Source organism: Paramormyrops kingsleyae, chromosome 6, assembly GCF_048594095.1.
Source record: "Paramormyrops kingsleyae isolate MSU_618 chromosome 6, PKINGS_0.4, whole genome shotgun sequence".
NCBI lineage: Eukaryota > Metazoa > Chordata > Actinopteri > Osteoglossiformes > Mormyridae > Paramormyrops > Paramormyrops kingsleyae.
The window spans coordinates 4,066,460-4,078,925 of record NC_132802.1 but is presented as its reverse complement, the minus strand read 5'-3'; positions in this window follow the sequence as shown (position 1 = coordinate 4,078,925).

The following is a 12,466-nucleotide window of genomic DNA, read 5'->3' as shown; positions in this document are numbered from 1 at the left end:
AACACGATTTTATTGGTCTGAGGTCACAGTTGAGGACGAGGCAAGCATTTTGGGGGAATGTCCCTCAGAAATCACAGTCTGAACGACATGTGCTTTTGATTGTATTGATATTAAGGTTGTAAATCTGTTATATAAAATGCATTACACCTAATTTTTATGTAATTATGTCTATGATATACTACTGCAGTAAATTAAATACTTTAAATTGACAAAGTTCTATAGAGTTATTTTTCAGCTGTCCCACTTTACCAAACTAATTAGGGAAAGTGGGACAGTATGTTTCAAGTAATGTGGGACAATTGTATAGGCTCTCCCAAGAAGAGAGTAAGTACATATTTGACAGGATGGAGTAACAACTCCTAAATATATTCAGTAACTATACATAATATATAAATAATAATATTTATTTATTTATGAAATGGGAAAAAAATTGCCAACTTGAATTTGTTAAATTGTTTTATTGTATGATGGCACCAAGGCAGAGAGGCTGAAAAGAAGGTTAGAGAGGTGAAGGGGCAGGAGGACTAAATGGTTACAAGCAACTGTTGTGTTTATTGTTAGTATAAGCTTTACATGTATTGGTTTAGGTATTTTCTACAAAACAAAATCCAAAATGAAATTAAATCTAATGGATTTTGACTTTTTTCAATGACTATTTTTGATAAAAAAATTAATCAACAATTAATGTTAAACTGTTCCTTGAGCTGTTTTGTCTATTAAACTTGCAAAACCCTTTACAAATTATTCAGTATTGATGTATTGCACCTATATTCAATATTGATGTAATAAATAGTGTGAGTGTGTGCACCCTTCTGGTGTGTTGGCGACTGCCCAGGGTTGGTTCCTGCCTGCACCTGTTGTTACCAGGATAGGCTCCAGTCCCCCCGGCGACCCCAGTTGGGATTAAGCGGTTTCAGACAATGAATGGATGGATGGTTGTATTAATTAAACCCTCTGTCCCACATTACCAAACCATCTGTCCCACATTACCAAACCCTCTGTCCCACATTACCAAACCGCCTGTCCCACATTACCAAACCGCCTGTCCCACATTACCAAACCGCCTGTCCCACATTACCTGAAATGCGTCCCACATTACCAAACCGCCTGTCCCACATTACCTGAAATGCGTCCCACATTACCAAACCGCCTGTCCCACATTACCTGAAATGCGTCCCACATTACCAAACCGCCTGTCCCACATTACCTGAAATGCGTCCCACATTACCAAACCGCCTGTCCCACATTACCTGAAATGCGTCCCACATTATCAAACCGCCTGTCCCACATTACCTGAAATGCGTCCCACATTACCAAACCGCCTGTCCCACATTACCTGAAATGCGTCCCACATTACCAAACCGCCTGTCCCACATTACCTGAAATGCGTCCCACATTACCAAACCGCCTGTCCCACATTACCTGAAATGCGTCCCACATTACCAAACCGCCTGTCCCACATTACCTGAAATGCGTCCCACATTATCAAACCGCCTGTCCCACATTACCTGAAATGCGTCCCACATTACCAAACCGCCTGTCCCACATTACCTGAAATGCGTCCCACATTACCAAACCGCCTGTCCCACATTACCTGAAATGCGTCCCACATTACCAAACCGCCTGTCCCACATTACCTGAAATGCGTCCCACATTATCAAACCGCCTGTCCCACATTACCTGAAATGCGTCCCACATTACCAAACCGCCTGTCCCACATTACCTGAAATGCGTCCCACATTATCAAACCGCCTGTCCCACATTACCTGAAATGCGTCCCACATTACCAAACCGCCTGTCCCACATTACCTGCAATGCGTCCCACATTATCAAACCGCCTGTCCCACATTACCTTACGGGTGCAGAGATTGTATAGACCTGTATCATGGCCCCTATAAGCAAGAAATTTCATTTTTTTCTTTTGATGTGATAAGTAGACATCTTAAGGATTGCATATGTAGGTTAAGTAAATTAGGTTAATGTTTCAATGGGCACTACAAGTCAAAATGGCAAAAAAATGTCCCACTTTACCTGAATTCACTATATTGATTAGCCAAAGATGGTGTGCTGGTGGTCCAGTCAAACAATACATGGATATATTGGATGGTTACTTAAAATACAGGGGTGCCGTTGGCATAGGGTAAGCTGTTACATTTTTACAATATTATCATATTTTTATACAAGCTGTAACATTTTGATGAAGGGAAGCCAAGCCACGAAGCTAGTAGTACAACTTCGGTAATGGAATAAAACAGCGAGGCAGGAGACAAAGTGGAGGGATTTCCACATCGCACGTTTATTCTCAGATACAGACCATATAAGCCAGGTCTCACAGCATATAAACTATTACTTTCAGCGAAATAAGAAGAATGCAGAATAATACAAAACGTTCGTGGTCTGTAGCGTTCACCAGCGTCCACATTACTGGAGTCAAGGAAGTCGACTTGGGGTTAAAAGTGATACGCAGTGACAAAATAAAAAGGGGGCGCCACCGTGTGGCGTCAACTGGTAATGCTCTGCTATACTCTGGCTGTTACAAAGCACAGATTATTTTCTTTGACCACTGATAAGGCTGATATTCTATAGGCAGGACCCCAGTCCGTCACTGGATACATATACAGTATTGTGCAGTAGTTTTGCATTAAAAGTTTTGCACAACACATGCCAAATATGAAAACAAAGGAACATATCTGAATTCCTGTTAAAATGAAGCATCTTTTAATATCGCTTCAATAACCAAATAAAGTGCACAAACTACACGCAAAAAAAAAATAACGAAGCTAAAAGAGCGCAAGGTGTGAGCAGCTAAAAGTCGAGGATGTGAGCACTTTCAGCAAAGCTACAACGTTGGAAATATTACGTTACGCTTAGTCAGGGATTAAACATGCTTCAGTCGTCGGATTTATGCAAATTCGGTGGTTTGGGGAGTGCGCATGACACAGAGCGTCTCCAAACAATACATGACACATCTTAGAGCGATGTATTGTGCAATGTGCAATAACTGTAATAATGCATCCTAATGTCAATACCAGCCAGAATCTATGTTTGGCATTAAGGGCATAGCCCTGTTTTGGTTTTGCTCCTATTTAATGGATCTTTATTAGTTTGTTAATGTGAATAGCATATCTTCTGAGCCCACAAAAGTTAAATATGGTGTTCCACAGGGACCAGTGCTGGGTTCGCTACTGTTCACTTTATATATGCCACTGCTTAGTAACATTATTAGAGATCATGGTGTTAGTTTCCATTGTCATGTTGATGATGCAGTTTTATAAAGCATATGCTGTAATATCATGCACACTGTTCATAACTGCAGAGCTCCTCAGTCAGAAGTATCAAACTATAGGGTCATAACGATAAGCCAATTTGACAATTCACATTTTGGATATGTGCAATTACAGATTACTAAAATTACACTGTAGAGGTCTGTAATTGAGTTTTTACTAGTAAAAATGTATTTGCAGCTATAGATATCTACGATAGGAATTCTTATTAGTAAGAATTGAATTATAGAGCTCTACGATACGAATTTTTACTAGTGAAAATTGAATTTAGGATATGTAAGGCAAAAATACAAGGAAGTCAATGGAAATATATGATTAGTAAAACTTGAATTACAGAGCTCTTTAATATGAATTCTGCATTTCATATTAAAGAAATGCAGTTCTTACTAGTAAAAATGATCATTCTTACTAGTAAGAATTGCATTGTAGATATATGGAATTCATATTTTTACTAGTAAATTTTTTTATTTTTATTAAAATCAATTGAATTATGACGAGTAAGACTTATGCTAATAATAGACAATTCGGCTTGCCATAATCGTGGGCCATATATCTACATATACTTATCGTTTTGTCCGAAGATGGAAAGCCGCAACCTTAATATTATCTACACGCAAACTGCTTCTATTTCTACTATGGAGTATTATTTAGCATGCACTTCATAACGCATAGAGAATGTAATCATTAGGACTCTTTTAAGAAGCTGATGTGAACCGTCTAGAGAGTGACTGTAATCTTTAAAGAATTCAGACCAGTTACTGCTGTGCATAATGTGACGAAAAACAAGTATGAATTAGCACCTTGTGTTGGCTTAGAAGTTTCTGTATCTGTTAGCTATTTTGTTAGATGTATGAATATGTATACTTTATTAGTGCTGCAGCTTATCACTATGTTGAAGGACAAATATATTATTAACCCTCTAGCCAGACAATTTGCAACAAGCAGAAGCTGCCAAGGTTTGCTACTGAAGGAAGGGATTCGCCTGAGTTCACCAAAGGTTTACGGCGGGGTATTTTAAAAAACCGAATGGTCACGCCACCATTATGTTCAGCCAAGGCACCAAACAGTAAAAGAGATGACTGACAAACTCACTTGTTTCACTGTAAAAAAAAAAAGTTAATTACTTTCGCGTAACAGGTTTGAAAGTCAGATAGTGCTGTTTTGATTGCTCAATATTAAAATACATTTATTCCTATTAGTAAAACTATTATCTCTGTTTCACGTGTGCAATTCATGTATAATCGCCCCCCATTGTGCTTCTTCATTGTGCTAAAGATATCCTTCCCCATGCAATATGTAAATGCTATACTGACGTTTTGACAGCCGTTTTTGTTTGTGCCTTCTGTAGGCACCACGACGTGTCTCCCATCTCTGAGGTGATCGAGGACATGAAGGTAAGAAGAGTCAGGATCTGAAGGCCATAACTTTGAATGAAGCAGTTCTTTGCCTTGCCTGTTGGAGTTGAGGTTTTTGTTATCAGACAGTACAGAACATGTAAAAACATGTCCCCCCTGCCTCAGTATTTTAATACATTATTTTTATATCTTAATTGCATTTCCTAGACAGGCCTGAGGATGAGGCTCATCAAGCTGAATTTTCACAGGACGCTGTGCGCCCAGGCAGATGAGCGATCGAAGACCAATATCAAGGTTGGTGGTGAATTGCTGGGCTTGTTCGCCCCCTGCTGGCCAGGTTGGTCAGTGACCAAAAGCTACCTGACATTGAGACAGTATTGTGAAGCTTAAACTGTGGTTGCGCATTTGAACCTAAGTACTGTGGTAATATAAGGCAGGGCGTGTTCCGCAAAGTGCGACTTCTCCATTTACTTGGGTGAACTTAAGCTAGAAGTCATGATTGTCTAATAAGAGTAGGTAAGGAGCATTCCTATTGGACAGTCATGACTTCTAGCTTAAATTAACCCAGTTTACTGAAAAATCCTGCTTTATGAAACACCTCCCAGATCTGCTTAAAAAATCTTTGTTTTCCTGTTTTCTAAATATGAACCAGCTTTTAATAAATTTAATATTCATTTGGTAATATACTGGCCAGTATGGTTTTGGAAATCCATCCAATCTAACAGATTTTTGTGTGTGGAAAGCAGCTTGAGAAACAGGAGCTGAAGGAGAAGATTGAGAACGAGGTGGGGGAGCTGGTTCAGTTCCTGTTGGATGAGAAGGATGAGCTTCTGGCCAGCCTGGATACGGAGGAGTACACATATGTCTCCGTGATCGACGAGAACCTGAAGGAGGTGGAGCACGAGATGGCGGCTGTGGATGTGGTCATCTCAGACGTCCAGCGCAGCCTCTCAGACATCAGCAGCTTTGAGGTTTGCTTTTCAAGATTACATTTGGATGCATCTCTAATTTCTCCAGGTCGTCTTTCAGTTTTGCTTATATCTTGGAAATTTCAGAATGCTAATTATCTTAACTCCCTTTCTATAGGGCATTTCCCAGACTACGTCAAGATATTTTTTTTTTCTCATTGGATTTATCCTTTCATTGGTGTCATTTCTTAATAATAGGAATTAACGGTGTATGTTTGTGGTAAATATACCTGTAGTGATTGCCTTAAGGCCTCATCAGGCGATTGCGGTACAATCTACCGACTTCTTGCCGAACTGGGAGGAGTTCAAAGGTCCCCTTCAGCTCATCCTGCGGAAGAAGATGATTCACATGCTAAAAACAGGTAAGTGCAGCTTCCATTTTTATTTTTGTTTAGGATTGTAACGGCAGCCTCTGGTATTAGGCCTGTAATGTGGATACAAGAAAAATATGAGGAGGTTTTTCACATAAGGGTCTCTTAAGAGTCGTGGGTGTATGTTTGAACCAATTCTGCAGACACAATCTTGTAGAATCTCTGAGGGCACGATGGTGTTGCCAAGATGCGATAATGAAAACCATGCAAATAATTACAGAAAGAGCACGACGCGGCCTTCTGGAGTGTGCCACCTTGTTTCTCTGCTCTCCACAGGTCCTTCCAACCTCACCCTGGACACTGCCCAACCTTGTGATCAGCGGCCAAGGTACCGTAGTGGGAGAGGCACGGAGCCGGTGCCAGGAGCCAGACCTGCCACAGACGTTCACCCGCTTCTTCGGCGTTCTGTCCACGGCCAAGTTCTCTTTCGGTCACCACTACTGGGAGGTGGACGTCCGTGACAATGGTGTGTGGTACCTGGGGGTCACCACCAAGTACAGCAACCGCAAGGGTTTCGTGAAGCTGTCCCCCTCAGCTGGCGACTGGAGCCTGTGCCTTTCAGGACAGGTTGTATGCCAACGAGGAAGATGCCCGCTTACCCATCGCCGAATACTGGAACACTTCCTGAGTGGGCGTGTACCTGGATTACGACGGAGGTCGCGTGTCCTTCTATGACGCCGTCACCATGAAGCGCGTTTACACCTTTGATGCATACTTTGATGACCCTGTCTGTCCGTTCTTCAGCCCTGGGAAGAACAATCTTGGAACCAGGATGCACATCTGCCATTATTGCTGAAACTTGCAGATGACAGACTTGAAAAGGAACTACGGTAGCAAAACTGTAAAAAGGGGACCAAAATGTTTTTAGCTACCCTGCCCATGTGTTTAAGTGCAAACTCTTCTTGTGACAGTGACCTGTTTTTTTTGCAAGTAGACTAATATTTAGTAGCTGATAATGGAGTATGACTGAAGGTAGGTTTTTCTTTTCCGAGAGCAGTTGTGGTTGAAATTGCTACTTTTTACCAATTAATATCTTTCTGATTGCATTTGTGTGTGTCATTTTTGGTTATTTAACGTTGTGTTTTATTATTATTTTAAATCAAGGATTCCAACCTTTTTCTGGATCCTCTGGATAAGCATTCTCAACAAATGAGTACAGGCATTGCAGCTGAACTAGGGGCTTTGGGGTACATTCTGGTCACTCCAGATAACATAGTTATCTGGGCGTGATGTTACAGTTCTTTAAAAAAGGAACTTGGCCACAGCCCTGTCTGGCTGTTGTCTTTCTGAACAGTGTTCATGCTTTATAAATGTGCCGTTAGCTTTAAGACCTCACAAGGGAAAGCGATGCTAGTTTTCGTTATTATTCTTGCTGTTGTTGTTAGTGCAGTTGATATTAGGTCATTTCAGTCAAGTGTAGCAGATGTACGACTTTTTATGAGATTTAAATTTTAAAGAAGAGCAGGTTATATTTGTATGTGCTGTGCGTAGCCCTCTCCAGATTTTTTTAACATGTCAAAGTCAGATATTTCTGTCAACTCGATAATTTATCACCTGAGTGCAGATTAGCCACCCTAACCTCCCTCAAAGGTAGAAGTGTTGGTGCTATTTTTCTCCTTTTTTAACCCATGAACTTGCTGGGGTTTTTTTTTTTTATTTTGTAGTCATTAGCTGTATGTGACATTTCAGATTGTCTGTGATGAACTGTAAAAATCTCTGGAGAATAAAATGTAACTGTAATTAACATGTTTGTCTTTAAACCAGTTGGATATTGCTGGAAATGACCGACTCTGCAGATGGTTGAGTCCCATGGTGATTAATTTTAATGTGCAGTTGATAAATCAATGGAAGTATGAAACAACATAATGAAAAGATGAGCACTCGTGGATCCATGAAAAGTGTTTAGGTTTGTTTCAGTGTTTCAACCCCTGTATGCCCTTCCCGAAAGATAAGGAAAGATATTTGCTAATGTGGCTTCTAAAGCCAAGGACATCTCTCGGTGGTTTTCCATAAGACTTTTGTTGGGTCTAAGCAACCTGATGGCGTCATACGGAAAGCAAGCAGTCAGTCCATGTCGAAGGTCACAAAGTGTGAAGGACATTGAACATGAGTAAGGGAGAAAGGCAAAGTGCATAATCTGGGAAAGGAGTGTAACAACGTTTTAGTAGGAACGTGTGAGTAAAAATGCAGAATGTCCCACAAGCCTTTGCATTACCTTCAAGGTGAAATGACTGGTTGTGGAAGAACTGAACTGAGTAACCAACCTGCCTGAGGTTAACAGGTTAAACAGTTGAAACCTCTCTCTCTAGTGGTGATATTTACTGTCAATATGAGCATGCAGAATGTGGGGAGAAGCGTGTGAGAGTATCCCTCAGGGAGCAGTCGGAGGTAGAAGGTATTTGCATAAAATACATCAAACTAATTCTCCTTCATGGCTTCATTAATGAATGGTGACAAAGGCCCTTTTCCTGTGCCTGTATGATGGGGTGTGTGTTTTGCGATCTTGAATTATTACAAATTACTACAGCAGATGGCGCTACACTACCAGTGATCAATGGCATGCCTGCACACAGGTGTTAAAATACATAATGTATGTATTTTCAAATAAATTTATCATGTGATTTTATCCAACTTATTCACGACTATAGATTACTCCTCAAATATTTATCTGAGACTTTAGCACTTGTTAGAAGAATTTCAGCCACATTCATTAAGATGTTCCTCTTCCATGTAAAAAAGGGTTCTGTTGTTCCTTTGGGGTAACACTTTATCTGACGGGGCACAAATAATGTAGTTTTATGCTATTACTTATGCATGAATTAATCACCAGCTTGGTTACTTGGTGAACTTGTGTTCGTTCATCATTAATGAGTTGCGATATCGCTACTATATTTCTTACTATTTCTGTTCTGTGAACTACTGAAGGAACAAGTCCTGAATAACAAGTGAAATACTGATGTCATGTTAATTGATCATTAATGAGTTGTGACACATCTGTTATCCCCCAACAGTTACTGTATTTGTTGCTATATCTGGGAATTCAATAAATCATTGTGAACTACTAAGGAACTACTGAAGGAACAAGTCATGAATAACACAAGTGAAATACTGATTTCATCATTAGTTAATCATGATAAATCTTTTATCGCAAGTAACAACTATATTTGTTCATGATTTGTACTTCAGTAGTAACTGAGTTAGGGGGCAGCATGGTGCTAATGTGGTTAGTACTGTTGCCTCACACCCCTGGGATCAGGGTTCGCATCTCTGCCATGGCTCACTGTGTTGTTAGGGGATTCCTATGGGTGCTTTGTTTCCCCCCCACAGTCCAGAAACATTCTGAGGTTAATTGGCATCACCGAATTGCCCACAGGTGTGCACATATGTGAGAATGGCATGTGAGTGTGCCCTGCAATGGGTTGGTGCCCCATCCTGCCTTGTTCCCTGCCTTGCCCTCATAGGCTCCGGACCCCCACAACCCTGAAGAGGACAAGTAATTACAGAAAATGAATGAACAGTAAGTGAGTTGCTCTTAAGTATTTGTGTTCCCGGTAAACTTTACTATAAGGTTCCCTTTTGCCACTTGTAATTAGCAGTAACTCATTAATAAAAACTTGTTTAAAATTGTCTATTAATAATTTACAAAGTGTTACAAACTAATTAATAACCAGATTATAAACCATTCATAAACGCTTTATATGGGCAGCCTTATTGTAAAGTGTTCCCATTTCTCCCCTTCAGCATTCACACAGCTTCCCCTGGTAGTTTAACGATTTGTCTGGCTGTCATAACCCCTCTCCCCACCCCCCCCCCCCCCCGACTCGTGGCTGGATGTCATAACCCCCCCGACTCGTGGCTGGCTGTCATACCCCCCCGACTCGTGGCTGGCTGTCATACCCCCCCGACTCGTGGCTGGCTGTCATAACCCCCCCGACTCGTGGCTGGCTGTCATAACCCCCCGACTCGTGGCTGGCTGCTTTGTCTAAAGCCCACAGAGAGGAGCTTTGAAAAGCATGTAACCATGATTCATATTTGCTTTAAAGAAAGGAATTTGCTGAAGCTTCTGCCACAGGAATGTATGTCTTTTACAAAGTATCCATTCCATAGGCAAGGACTGGTGTGAGTTAAAGAGCCTCTTGTGTTATACAATTTACTTGTGTGCAAAGTGCAAAGTCCTAGTAAGCTTTTTTTGAAGGAATCAAGAATTTTTTTTTTTTTACTGTGAGGCTATATCATTCAGGGAAATGAAAGGTGATGAATCTGCCTTAATAAAAACAGTGATGCAATTAAGATGTTAAAAGTAACCAGATAATAAATATGTAATAAAGAAGGAACAGTAAACTATACTGGAAAAAGACCAGGGATTTGCAACACAGTGCAAATAAAGTGCATAAAAATGGTACAACTGTTAAATTATAACTGCCGACAAAGTAAAAATGAGTCTGAACTGAATCTGGGCCAAATGTTGTTCAGAAATTGCTGCAGATCCATAAACCCGAATGTGACCTGGTGTCTTTTTGCACAACAGACCAATACTGGTCCAAATCCGCTTTCTGGATCTGAAACAGATAAGGACCCTATATAGGACAGATTTATGTTGAATGTTGCCAAATTTGGCCCATATTTGCACCAGAGTCAAAAGTTAAATTCAGACCTAAGTCCAAAGGAGCCGTGAGTGGCACAGTGAGCTAAGTGTCTGTGCCTGAGATCAGGAGGATGCTGGTTCAAGCCCTGGCTTTGGCAGAGGGCACTGCACTGCACATTAGCTGCCCCTGCAGTGTGACTCAAGCTATGAAGGATAAGATGGAGTCAGTGAAGGCAAATGTTCCCATGTTCCTCTTCCTGTATATATATATATAAAAAAAAAAACATATTTGTTTGTTAAGTGTGGTTCAGACTCTTTTTTTTTTCCAGACTGACTGCTGCCCAGTTCTGCCCCAAGATCCTACCTTGATGTATGTCAGTGGTGAGCGGCTCTGTAGGCTAAGTCTCCATGCTTGTGAGCAGAAGGTCACTGGTTTGAACCCCAGCCCTAGCAGAATGGTCACATGTTGTGGGCTCTTGAGCAAGGCCTTTAACCCCCAGCTCTGGTAGTGCTGCATGTTGTCTGACCTCCAAGACAGAAAGACAGTGGAGCTGTGCAAATATGCAGCTTAAATTCTGCCCCAGAGTCCTACCTTGGGCTTTTGGAGCACACCTTAATAAACACTTTTACTTACATAAGGACAGCTACTCTGGAACACATCTACCCCATAGTTTGGAGGTCAGAGCACAGGAGTAGCCAACAGGTAGCAGCCCCAGAGCTGTGAGTTAAAGGCCTTGCTCAAGGGCCCACAGATATGTGACCATTCCACTGGGGCAGGGGCTCAAACCAGGGACCTCCTGCTCACAAGCACAAAACAATCTGAGCAAAGCAGCAACACACCACTACAAACCACATGGGAACGTTCTTTCTGCTTATTGGTCAGATGTGTCTGTGGGGGGAGCAAGAAAGTAAATACAAGAAGAAGGTCCTCAGTTTGTCGCCTCAGTTCCCCCCCCCCCCCACGGCACTGTTCTGTCCACTGGCAAATCCCCTCTCCTTCAGCCATTGACTGAACATTTTGAAAACTTAAGAGTTTTTATGAGCTCACACAGCACCTTGCTGCTAACTAAGTAAGACCTTAGTTTGTTTCTCCTTCTCCCCCTGGCTGCTGCTACTCCGCCGCATCCCAGAAAGCAAATTGCACCTTGCAATGGGACCTGTTTAGCTAAAAGTCGCAGAGTACACCGGGAAGCTGGGTCAGACTGAGGTTGGATCTCATTCATCAAACAAGCTGCTATAGTTTTTTTTTTTGACTGGACAGAGATCACCTCCTCTCAACTGTTTAGGTACGGTCCTCTGGGTCCACACCTGAGTGGGATTACTGTGTTCACACCTGCCCAGACGTAACTCATTCGGCTGTAATTGCTAGTTGTCATATAGTTGTAATTGCTAGTTGTCAAGAGTTTGATTACGTCACATGCTGAGCTATTCCTGATTACTTTCCCCGCATATGTGTGTGCATTCACTGGTACGTGAAGAGTGGCTGCAATTTTGTCTTGGATCAGTTTCTTTTCGGCTAGTTGATGAGTTGTGCCTGGCTCTGAGTGAGTGAGTTTTTTTTTGCCTGTAAATTGCCCATAGTGTGTGCTCTGGGATGGGCAGGCATTCTGCCTTGGGCCAACGTATGCTGGGATAGGTTCCAGACTCACTATGCCACTGTAATAGAAAAGCGGTAAGGAAGACGAAACAATGGGCTTCTTACCTGGTTCAGGTAAGTGCAGAATAAATGTATATTTTATGTTCACTACTACGTCAAACTAATGCAGGGGTGTTCTACTGAACAGATCATTTCCTTATTAATTAAGCAAATTATGTGGCTTGTACATATTTATGCATATCTGTAAATGATAAAGAAATCAATGTGGCTGATGGAGAGAATAAAACAACATGATATTTCTTTAGA